This window comes from Lissotriton helveticus, chromosome 3_1, assembly GCF_964261635.1.
Source record: "Lissotriton helveticus chromosome 3_1, aLisHel1.1, whole genome shotgun sequence".
Classification (NCBI taxonomy): domain Eukaryota; kingdom Metazoa; phylum Chordata; class Amphibia; order Caudata; family Salamandridae; genus Lissotriton; species Lissotriton helveticus.
Genome location: NC_136061.1, coordinates 1651142533 through 1651154951, shown reverse-complemented (window position 1 = coordinate 1651154951; position 12419 = coordinate 1651142533). Strand labels below are relative to the sequence as shown.

At 47.6% G+C, this 12419-nt stretch overlaps 1 protein-coding gene across 3 annotated transcripts in view; it reads right to left on the bottom strand.

Moving 5' to 3' along the window:
• LOC144823685 (protein mono-ADP-ribosyltransferase PARP14-like) overlaps nt 1-12419 on the bottom strand; it is a 1720771-nt gene that overhangs the window by 1085598 nt on the left and 622754 nt on the right. The gene's annotated exons all lie outside the window — the stretch shown is intronic.

Genomic DNA, 12419 nt, shown 5'->3' with positions numbered 1-12419 from the left:
GAAAAAAATGGGTATCTCAATGGACTGATTACGGTTGAAGTGAGTGACTACAAGATGGAGAAATTTGGAGATAGTGCAGAGGGCAACCCTAGGCCTATGTATTTGAAAGAAAGGTTCTTCTAGGGTTAATGCCTGAAGCTCACTGACACACCTGAGTGAGTTGATAGCAACCATAAATGCCACCTTCCAAGAGATGAAATGAAAGGGGGAGGAGTGGAAGGGTTCAAAAGGAGAGAACATGAGTTGTGCGAGTAAAATGTTAAGATTCCATGCCGGGGTCGGTGGGACCTGGGGACGCATTACCCTTTTGAGACCCTCCATTAAAGCTTTAATGAGTGGAGTCCTGAACAGAGAGATGTGTTGTCAATTCTGAAGGTAGGCAGCCAGGTGTAGTCATATGGAGGTAAAGGGTAGACCAGAGACCTCAAAGTAGAGTAAGTAGCAGACAATGTCTTGCCCTGTAGCTTTTAAATGATCAATATCTTTTGAGTAACAGTAGTACACAAACCTTTTGGATTTGGTCTCATAGCAGGCCCGGGTGGTAGGTCTGAACGCTTCCTTGAGAATGCTCATGAGGTGGAAGATTAAAGTAACTGAATTCTATGACCCTAAGAATCAGAATGCAAGGTTCAGTGATATAGGAGCTTGCTTTCTCCATGGTTCTGCGTGAGAAGGTCTGGCTTGTTGGGGAGCTTCTCAAGCAGAACCAGAGAGTTCGAGCAAAGTCCTAAACCAGGCCTGTCACGCCCACGTGGGTGCCACTATAATGAGGGTGAGGGACATCTGTTGAAGCCTCTGAAACATCAAGGGAAGAAGTGTGAGAGGCAGAAAAGCATAGGCAAAAATCCCTGACCAGTTCATCTTTAGTGCATTGCCACTGGACTGTGAATTTGGGAACCTGGAGGCGAAGTTTGGACACTTGGCATTTTCTGCTGTTTCGAACAGGTCTGTCTGAGGGAAAACTCATCTGTGAAGCATTGGAGGAGAACATGCAGGTGGCGTTCCGATTCGTGGACTTGAAGGCGCATCCTGCTGAGAAGGTCGGCAAAATTGTTGTCGATGCCCAGAAGGTACTTAGCCAACAAATGAATTTTGTGGTGGAGCCCAACATTAAATGCTCTGGGATAGCTGAGACAGTTGTAGAGAGAGTGTCTCTCCCTGTTGCTGAAGGTAGTACATGGCCGTCATATTGCCGTCCAGCCAAGGACATCCTTGCCCATCAGGTGAGGTAGGAAAGCCTTCAGTACTAGGTGCACGGCTAGAAGCTACAGATAATAGATGTGGAGGCCCGATGTCTGGGTTCCCACTGACCCTGAATTGTCAGATCTTGTAATTACGCCCAACAACCCGCAAGGGAGACGTGCGTTGTAATAATCCTCTGGGGAACTGGGTTGAGAAAAGGACATCCCGGCAACAGGTTGCTGTAGTTCCACCACTGCGGACAGTGACAAGCATCGTGGTAGATCAACACTAGATTGTCTCGTCTTGAGACCACTGTTGCACTAAGCATTCCTGCAATGGACACATATGTAGCCTGGCATATGGAACTAAGGCAAAGCAGGAGGCCATCATGCCTAAGAGCCCCATGACTGTTCTGACTGCAAGTTGTTGGTTTGGTTGGAACAGAGGGAGCAGTGCTTAAAAGGACTGAATATCCTGGCATGGTTTGGATAGGCTATACCTACCTCCGAGTTGAGAATAGCCCCTAGGTAACCTTGGATCTGGAGGGTTTGGAGCTGGGATTCTTCGGCATTGATGGTAAACCCTAAACGATGACGGTGGTCTATTATGACCTGTGTGTGTTCACAGCACTGATGTCGGGGGCAATTTTGATCAGCTAGACATCCAGGTAGGGAACTAAGTGGACACCCTGTCTACACAGGTGTGAGGCCACCAGGGCGAGGTACTTGGTAAACACGGGGGCACTAGGTGGCGCACTGGCGGAATGGCCGCGACTTCGTGAGGCTCCCGCAGTCCGGCAGATTATCCTCCAATAATTCTGTGTCACTGCAATTGATGGATGATCTAGCTGTGTGGAATTAAGTCTACTGATACCTGGGGTGCAAGCGGAGATGTCTTTGAAGTCCGCGGGCCCGTGACCGCCGCTTGCTGAGAGCGGACGCCTGCCGAGCGGGGAGAACCCTGGAGTGTCCTAGCGCTGTACCTGGGTGTGAGGGGCTACGCAAGCGCCGCGGCGGCCACGTGGAGTATAGGCCGGGCGGCTGCGTGGGGCATGTCGGCATCGCAGCGGTTGTCGCGGTAGGAGGAGTGCTGCCCGCGACACTCGCTAAGTGTAGACACTTCATTTTCTGTGGCGGAGCCCCTTGTTAAACATCATTGCGGCACATGAGGGGCAGACTAAATGAGAGCTGCCTGAAAGGCGATCTACGTAAAGCAACACGGCGGCCATTATCGGCGGATCGAGGTGAGCCGATAACTAACAGGAGCCAGGACTTCCAACTGGATTGGGGGCATAGCTGTGGAGATTGCTGCAGGGCATAGCTGGTCGCCACGAGGCGAGTGGGCCCCGCGGGTGCGTGCCGCTGACGCTACTGCTTGCGCCTGCAGGAGGAGAAGGACGGAGGCAGCGGGAAGACGGCCGTGAACGGCTACGGAGATTGCAGGTGTGGCGGCCGCCCCCCCCCCCCCCCCCTCCTGAGACCTGAGATCCTGGTGCGCGGTGAGTGGCGGCGAGAGCGGGGCAACATGGCAGTGGCGATCCTGGCCTAGTGGCGGCCCTGGAGCCTGGGGCGTTACTGTTGTGCGTGTGCTGGAAGTGCCGCTCCTGGATGAATTGCCGGTTGTATGGTCTCATCGATAGTGCCATAATCGCAGCGACACGCCACTAACTGTATCCTAAGGCTGGCGCTGCTGCGCCTATTGGGAACTCTACATTCCTTGTTGATACTCTGGGGGTGGAACAGACGACAGCCAGAAAAAAGCCCCCCGCACACCAGGGGTTCTGACACAAAGCCTGCAAACCTGCTGCTAGAAAGCTGGGGAGAAACTGCGGTTCAGCAACCACGGAGTGATATGTGCTTGGCGACACCACACGTAGGAGGCTGTACGTCACTGGAGAGTGGTGCCTGAGCTCTGGCGCTGGATTACTCTACGGGCGGTGGCCTGATACTTGCACCCAACGCATACATTACTCTTGAGGAGTATAGTGCCGACTGAAATTCACTGCAGGGTTATGAAACTGAGGGTCCTACAAGATTTTATTGGCACCAGTCGCTGGTCATTGGCGGACCTATTCAATTGCACGGCGGAAGCTCAACAGTAGTAGGGGCTATACTGGTACAGGTTGTTGCTGCGAGTCTGCATTAGTGAGATCGGAAGACGTCCCCTCTTGCCCCCTAGATCTTATCATGGGTAGAATGGACTCACGACAGCCGCGCCTCACGTTTGAGGCCGAGAAAGCTGTGAGACAGCCAGATGCGGAGGGGGGAAACGGCGCGAAGGAGACGGAAAAGGCGCGAAGGAGACCGATAACGCGCCGAAAGATGGACCCAGCGGTGATATGAATACACTCCTTGCAGAAATGCGACAAGGTTTCACAACCATACGAGACAAGATAGATACGCTCACTACCCGGATGGACTCCATCGCGCGTAAGCTGGAGGGCCATGAAGCGCGCATTAAAGAAGCAGAACAGAGGATATCTGACGCGGAGGATGTCACAGAGCAAATGAAAACTGCGGTGACCCAAATGGATAAATTAATGCGGATCGCCAGAACAATATTCGCATTTTAGGCGTACCAGAGAGCACCAACACTGGGCGCCTAGAGGACTATGTTGAAAAACTACTTCCTGCAGTTACCGGCACGGGTGTACTATCGTCGCAGTTCATTGTAGAAAGGGCGCATAGATCCTTGGGCCCGAGGCCCCCGCCCGGGAGCGAGCCCAGACCCATCATAGCGCGACTCCTTAATAACAGGGACAGGGATGCGGTGCTGCGGGTGGCACGAGAGAAAAAAAACAGCTTAACTATGATGGCGTCATCTTCATCATATTTCCTGATTTCACTTCTCGAGTTCAGGAGGAGATGCGTAAGTTCAACGCTGTCAAACAGAAGCTGAGACAGGCGCAGGTGGACTATGCCTTACTATACCCGGCTCGCCTGCGGGTAACACATCGAGGGAAACAAACCATTTACACGTCCCCGACACAGGTGGAGGCCTTCCTGAAGAAACTCAAGAACAGTAAGGATACCACACCTGACTGAGATGACATGATGGAGGCACGATTGTCCGATGTAGAGTGATCCCTTTTGAGCTTGTTGCAATTGTCCACATTTGCATACACACGGGCTGCCATGGACATGGGCTGCGGTCTTTTGACCCACGTGGCCCTAAATAGGCTATTGTCACTTTTCAGCACGAGCACTGTCTGTTGGCTCATTCTGAGAAGCTGGATAGTTCTGTTACAACACGATGACACTATGTTTGAGAAGACAGGACACCCTTGCTGCCTGAGGAGGGGACTGAAAAGTGTAGTAAGTCTCCTATACAGGCACGAGGTACACGTGAGTCACCTGGTGGAAATCCCCAAACAGGAATACCCCTATTGTATTGTTACTTTGGGTTGTTGCTAGGGGGGGGTACGGATTGTTCCTGGCATGATTGGGATGCTTCAGTGGGTGGTGGGAGGCGATGGGGGGGATGTTTTGTTCTTGGTATGACAGGTTTGTACATTATCTCCGTCTACAGTGCTACATGTCACAGACTTACGTCCAGTTGTCCATTGTGCTAGCAATTCATCCACGATGCTATGTAGAACGATCAAGGGATGATTCGGAGTGGACTATACTTTCATGGACCATTCAAGGTTTAAATGATGCGAGGAAGGGCAGGCAGATACTAGCTTATCTGGATAGACAGCAAGTGCAGGTAGCATTATTACAAGAGACACATATACACCCACAGTCTCGCAATACTTTTGCCACCAGATGGGCATGTGTCTGTGCATTTTCTTCCTTTTCCTCATACGCTAGAGGTATTGCTATCTTGATAAAAAAGAATGTCCCCTTCGCGCTTGCAGGAGTGATGTCTGACCCCCAGGGCCATTTTGTAATTGTGTGGGGGAGACTGGGTAGGGATTCAGTAGCCATCGCCAATTGTTACTCCCCTAACGTGGACACACCAGAATTCTTTGCGACTGTTTGGTGTAAAATATTGGATGTAGGATCTATGCATATTATCGGGGGGGATTTTAATATAGCACTAGTCCCTGCACAGGATAGGGCGGATGGGCTGGCCCATTACTAAACTAAATCTCGGGATGTGCTGGCGGGCATAGTGGAGGAAGGGGGAGCTAGTGGATAGCTGGAGAAAAATACACCCTACTGGAAAGGACGGAACGCACTTCACATCATATAGTGGCACATGGGCCAGATTAGTTTATTGTTTCCTCACTAGGGAGCTGAGCACAGGCCTCCGCACGGCTATACATCTGGCTAGGACGTACTCAGACCACTGCCCTGTTAAGGTTGCGGTTGCCCTGCCTGGCTTCGATAGGCCTCGGCCGGCATGGCGCTTGCAACCGGCTGCTTTGCTCGACATGGTATTCAAGATTGAGGTTGGGGAGCAAATTGCTGATTTTTTCCTCACGCAACAGGGGATCAGTGGATAGTGTAGAGATAATATAGGAAGCTTTTAAAGTTACAATGCTAGGATACAGTCTGGCTAAAAGCATTGGAGTGCTGAAGGACATACAGCGTACGTTATGGAACCTAGAACATGCTTTGAAGAGGCTGGAGGACTTAATTGTGCGGGGAGATCCGGGCACGCACAGAAAGATTTTAGGGTCAAATTGTCTGAACTTGAGGAGGAGGCAGCTAGAGAAGCTAAATTTAGAGGGAGATATTGGGTGGCGCACAGATACGGATAGGGGGAACGGCCGGGGAACATTTTAGCAGGAATTACTAGATGTCCACGCTCCAATACCAGTGTGTTGGAGATTACTCGATCGGATGGACACATGTTGGGACACCAATGGGATACTGGACACTTTCATATTACATTACTCAAGGTTATACACTACACAGACTACTGATGAGATCGATCTCGAGGGGTTTATGGGCGATGTAGCCTTATGCTGGCTTAGCCACGTACACAGGAAGTTTCTGAGTGCCCCAATAGAGCTAGACGAGATACGAGAAGCTATTAGGGCACTGAAGAATGGCAAGGCACCGGGCCTCGATGGCTTGCCCGTCGAGTTTTATAAATGCTATATAGACATCATGGCATCAGTTTTACGAGAGGTGTTCGAAGAATCCATTGAGGCAGGGATACTCCCACAATCCATGCGAGAAGTGGTAATCACCTCTCTCCTAAAGCCTGGTAAACCTCCTACGGCTTGTGATTCATATCGCCCACTGTCTCTAATTAACAGCGACACAAAAATCTTGGCTAAAGTGCTGGCGAATCCACAGGACCTGCTCCACTTTATGTTTTTTTTGTAAATATTATGAATTCCCCAGGATTTTTTATCTAAAACCCATTTTAAAAAGGATGAACTTTGTACAAGCCCGGCCTGCGTTATTTTATTTACAAATGCCGAACCCAGAAAGTATACCATATGTGGCGGGTTTTTTAAAATGTACCATGAAGTACAGGAAATGTCTGGATATGTAAGAACCGTTAAGAGTAAAACTTTTCACATTCTGTCTCCCCATGACTGTGCAATAGCTGAACAACAACTGTCATGAATAGCCGGTTTTTTATAAACTGTATCTTGTTTTGTATATCTTTTTACTGACAGCTTGGAATGCTATTTTTATTGTAATATGAACTTTTATGGTTTTGTATAAAAGAAAACCGAATAAAGTACCTTTGATTGATTGATTGATTGCTGGCGAATCGGTTGTCCCACCTGATGAATAAGATCATACTTCCAGACCAATGAGGTTTTGTCCCGGGTAGGGCCACCCAGACCAATCAGGTTTTGTCCCGGGTAGGGCCACTAATCACAATTTACGTACGTTATTCTCTTTAATACAAACTGTTGCCCCTGACTTCCCACTGGCGGAGGTGTTCCTTGATGCCTCAAAGGCATTCGAATCCGTGGAATGGAATTATCTATTCGCGGTCCTACAGAGAATGGGATTCCCCCAGATGTTTATCTCCTGGATACGGTTGCTGTACCATCAGCCTACTGCTAAGGTGCTGATTAATGGATATCTGTCCTCCTCCCTTCCCCTACCTCGGGGTACCTGGCAGGGGTGCCCGCTTTCCCCCCTGCTTTTTGCCATACTGATAGAGCCATTGACGTGTAGATTGCGACAGCTACATAAAGATAGAGCGTTTCAATGCTTCCAGCACCAGGTCCTCATATCGTTATATGCGGATGATGTCACGTTGTATGTTCAAGATAGGCAATCTAAATCCCCTTTTGCGTGAATTTTTGGTGTTTGGCAGGCTGTAAGGGGCCAATATAAACTGGGGCAAACCACAATTCTTCCCGCTCACGCCTGCGGTCCCCGACTTTCCACTAGATTTTTCTATTGAATGGAGTCATGCTGACCTTCGATACCTGGGGATACAGGTCTCTAGGGATAGGGAAGAAACACTTAGGGTGAATTATGGCACAGCAATCACGAAACTAGCTGCCAAAATTACACGCTGGATTTCATTACCGCTGTCCACGACAGGCAGGGCCTCGCTTATAAAGATGGTAGTCCTCCCTCAATTTTTATACTTATTCCTTAATATTCCTTACTACCCTGGTACATTTTTTTTAAAACTCTGCAGACGGAACTTATTAGGCTATTATGGGGTGGAAAGCAGCCACGATTGCAATGGTCGATCATTACACAACCCTATGATAGAGGCGGGTTTGATGTACCAGATTTCGAACTCTACTATATCAGCACGCAGGCACATTTTGCATACCACTGGATGAAACCTGTACCCTTTTTGCCTCAGACAGCAACTGATGATTGGCTGGCGCATCCCCTTCCCTTAAACGGTATCATACATGGACCTGTCGGAGTGCTAGAGACGCCACCCACAACTGTAGACTGTAAGGTTGACGCCTGGCGACGTGTGGCAAAGGTCCTACAGGCTCCACTTTTGTATTCCCCGCAGCTCCCTCTCGCCTATCACCCGAAATTGGTATTGTTGCAGGAAAAAGGGTTTCAGGTGCTGTGCAAAAGGCTTAATATCATCACCTGGGGGGACCTATTCATGGGGGGAACGTTTAGGACCAAAGATTGCTTTTTTGGGGATACTCGTCCCACGCCGCTGGAGGTTTTTTCTATGTGCGGCTGAGACAGGGGATGCGGGACATACTGCCTGACTTCCCCTAGTGAACAGGACACACTGGCTCTACTACACCTTATGCTCAACTCCAAGGATGGGAAACACTTTGTGTCAGGTATATACAGTAGTATAAGGGTACATCATTCAGGGGTTACAAGCTCGGCTCGTTTATGTTGGAGCGAGGATATGGGGGGTGAAATATCCGATGAGCAATGGCTATACTGTTGTAGGCTCACAGGCCATATTTCAGCCAGCTGTGGCAAGTCAGAGTTTGATGGTGGATGAAGATCATTTGGGGAGCTACCCTTGATCTGCCTCTAGAATTGTTGCCCCTGTAACATCCTCCAAAATACACCCAGGGGGAGGATTGCTGTCCCTGTGTGCGTGGATATGTTGTGGTCGCGGATGCTTCAGGGGAGGTGGTCTTTCCTCTTTCAGGTAAGTGGTGAGGCAAAAAAAGCCATGAGGAGCAGATGTTTGAAGTGACCCATCACTCTGGCTTCTTCCTCTGATCTTCACTAAGATTTGGTCCATTTGAGGACCAAAGACATGTTGACGATCCAAGGGCATCCTCAGCAGGTTCTGCCGAACCTACGGCTTGAAGCCACAGATAAGGAGTCATGCATGTCTGAATAGCAGAACACTGCAATTTACCCCGCTGACACCGGTATCACCTGTGTCTAGGGCAAGGAGAACAGAGTGGTTATAAATGAGCATCCTCTCAGAAACTATCTCTTGATGCCTTTTCTTGTGCATCTATGGGAAGATTTAGAGGAGCGCATCTATTTCGCCCCACTGTGCACTATCACATCTTGCTAGAAGGCATAGAATAGCTATACACTATTAGTTGTAGGATTGCCCGGCCAATCTTTTCAATGAATTTCCTCTCTTTCTCTGGTGGCGGGGCATCCCTGCTAGCCTGGGAGTTGACTCGCTTATGGGCAGTAGTGACCACCAAAGAATTGGGCAGCAGCTGACTGCAAATATAGATGGGGTCAAAAGGGGAGGCTTTATTTGTTGGGTCACCCTGTGCAGCCAACCCAGGCCCCTGGTGTGTGATGTTAAGAGGATCCCCCCAGAGATGCAGGTGTGGAGGGCAAAGGTTGAGGTGTAGGAATAGGGCAAGGGGATGGTTCAGCATGTGGTAAGCGGTTGGTAGCCTTATCTGCTTTCTTGTATTGTTTTGTCGAAATAGAAATGTCCAAGGCCTCCTCGAAGAACAGCTGATGTTTCAAAGCAGGAGCAGCAGCTCCTGAAGAGCAGCAAGGATGCGGCCTGATTGAAAGTGGATGACAAAATGATTCTGCCTCGTGTGGAGCTCTTCTTGCAGCTTATGGTCAATCAGCTCCACTGCACAGGTATTGGACCTGCAGGTAGACGCAGAGGGCTTTGGCTCCAAGGATACCTTCAGTTTTGATGCAGAGGTTCTGATTGGTGCTAAGGTAAATGTGGCCATTGCAGAGGTAAATGTGGTTTGTGCGAGGGTCGGCTTGGTGCCAGTGTTGGAGTAGCTGGTGCCGAAGTCGATAGTCTTAAAGGCTTTTTCGTCACCGAGCTGGGCGGGCATCTGGATTATTTTGTCTGTGCTGAGCAGTGGTGGTCTTAAAGCCTGTCTAGGGTGCTCTAGAGTAGCCGAGTGCCCTTTGTCGGAAAGGATGCTCGGTTTGAGGGCGATGTTGAGGGAGGAAAGTGGGCTGTACTCAAAGACGGCTAAGCTGGCAGAAGGTACTCGATCTCCAGGTAGGAGCCAGCATTTTCTGCAGCGGAGAAAGCCTCTTCATCTGTAGGTGACAGTTGTGGATTATGGTACTCATCGATGTCCTCAGGACTGAAGAGGCGTGGGGGAGTCATCTTCGCCACTACGAGACATCTCAAGCCAAAGGGAGCCACTGTTGGAAATTGATTTTTTGGAGCTGAAGGAACAGCAAGCGTTGAAGTCAGCCTCGTTGTGTTCCAAAAATGGTTACAAATTGCAGACCTGATGAAGATTGGTCCAAGGGTATTTTGTGTGGCAGTGAGGGAAATACCTGAATGGAGTCCATTCCTTCACCATCAAGGCATGGTGGAGAGAAGAGACAGAGAGATGGGAGTAAGCCCCGAAGGGCGAGACCCAGGAGGGGCTGTGAGCGATCTGCACCTCGCTCAAGCGAAACATCAGCCTAAGATGGCAAGTAAGGGAGACACGATCTAAGTACAATACCAATGGAGAGAAGTCACCGAGTGAATCAAAAATGTCACCGCAACAGTGTCGACCCGGATCAGAGGAGTACACGTTCAAACCAAATGGCATAAAGAAAACAATCTAACAATGGAGTCAATGACCATACGCATTATCACCAAGAGGAGGAGTCACAGTACCTCGAAACTCAAAAAGACTTCTTCGAAGACAACAACTTGCATACATCCAGGCCCAACATTAGATGGCAGGAATCCGCACAACATGTGCATCTATAGTCACACATGCCTCAAACACTGATCTTCAGTTGTTTGTGGTGAAAAATTATAAGTGAAACTAGTGCACGGCGCAAACATTTGAATTGGAGTGTGTCCAACTCAAATTGGATATCGGGCACTGTCCTAATCATCAGTGATAAAAGATCAGAATCTGTCATCATTGATAATTACAATAGTGCATATACTGTATACAAGTTATAAATGCTTACTTTTTATCCAATTCTGGTCTACTATCTAATTTAAAAGAGGAGGTTTAAAGTCAGTAAACGTTATGAGAAGACTTACTGTGGCATGGTCTCAACAGACTATTGCATGTATAAATGACAAGAAACTGAGGCAAAGTGACCTTGAAATAATAAAGTAAACACTGAGTAAACATAAATACCTTTGAACTGGGGACAGACAAACCAAATCACACTCCCACACTGTTCCATAGTAATAGATTCAGTGCACACACTACTTAGTATCAGCCGCTAAATGATACTACTGCAAAGCAGATCAACATAAAGTTACAAACTTAGTGGTGCACTCAAAAAGAAACACATCCAATGAGAACAATTCAAGGATTCGTGTGTCTGCTTTATTTTTCTTCCAAGCTCTTTATTTTAATATCAATTAAATTGATTAAATAGACTGCTAATGCTGTTCCTTCTTACAACGAACTTCTTCAGGGCATTATATTTAATGAAATATATTATCTTCATTAATCCAATAAAAATAAATAATATAAGTTGCGTATAGTCACATTTCATAATCACTTTCCAATTGTATCTTCTTATTATAATCTCCGTTCCCATTTATTATGGTAATTCACCAATCCAATCCACATGTTCCTGGTTAGCTATACCCTATGATGACACCCTAATCAGTGTTCCACCTTGTAACAGGCATTTCACGGCCATCTGGCAAAACTGCCAATTAGATGGAAGACATTGAAAAGTCATTATGAAAAATTAACTTAACAAGACTTATATTCCTCACTTATATTGTACTAATGAAGAAAATATACTGCTTGAAATAAAACGGCCAGAAAATGTTCGTTGTAAGAACGAAACATGTTGGCTGAGGCTGTAATCATTTTAATTGATGTGGAATTAAAGATTTTGAAGTCAAATAAATAACATACAGGAATCTTTGGATTATTCTCATTGGACTTTTTGGGCGTGCCTTTAATTTTATAATTTTATATTGAGCAAACAAAACGTGGACTTGATAAAAGAGTGAACTGTCTGCCAAATGGAAGGTGGGGTGTCCATGAAACACATTTTATTCCAATTCATGGTGGGTGATGGAGTATTCCTACTAATCTACAGTCTGGCCCTACACTGAAATTAATGCACCTCTGCCCTTCCGTAATAAAATAATTGAGAAAAGTGGCCATTTGGAGGGCAAGAATAGATCAGATGGTGGGTTCTTCCACATCAGGTCAAAAAATGAACAGATACAGGGCAGAGCTTTGCTATGTTTAAATAACAGAATGACCAAACAGCCCCACCAAACCGGTACAAATCCAGCAATAAGGACAGCAGGATTAACAATCAAAACAGCAACACCACAAGGACTGTCATGTGCACCAAACTGCATCAGTCCAAGGTCCTGTAAGAATTTAGGTCTACTTTTGCAGGCTATAACTAGGTTATGTTTCACTAAGTTCCGAAGACAAATATAAATGTCAACACAACTCCTCGATGTAAATACAGTCC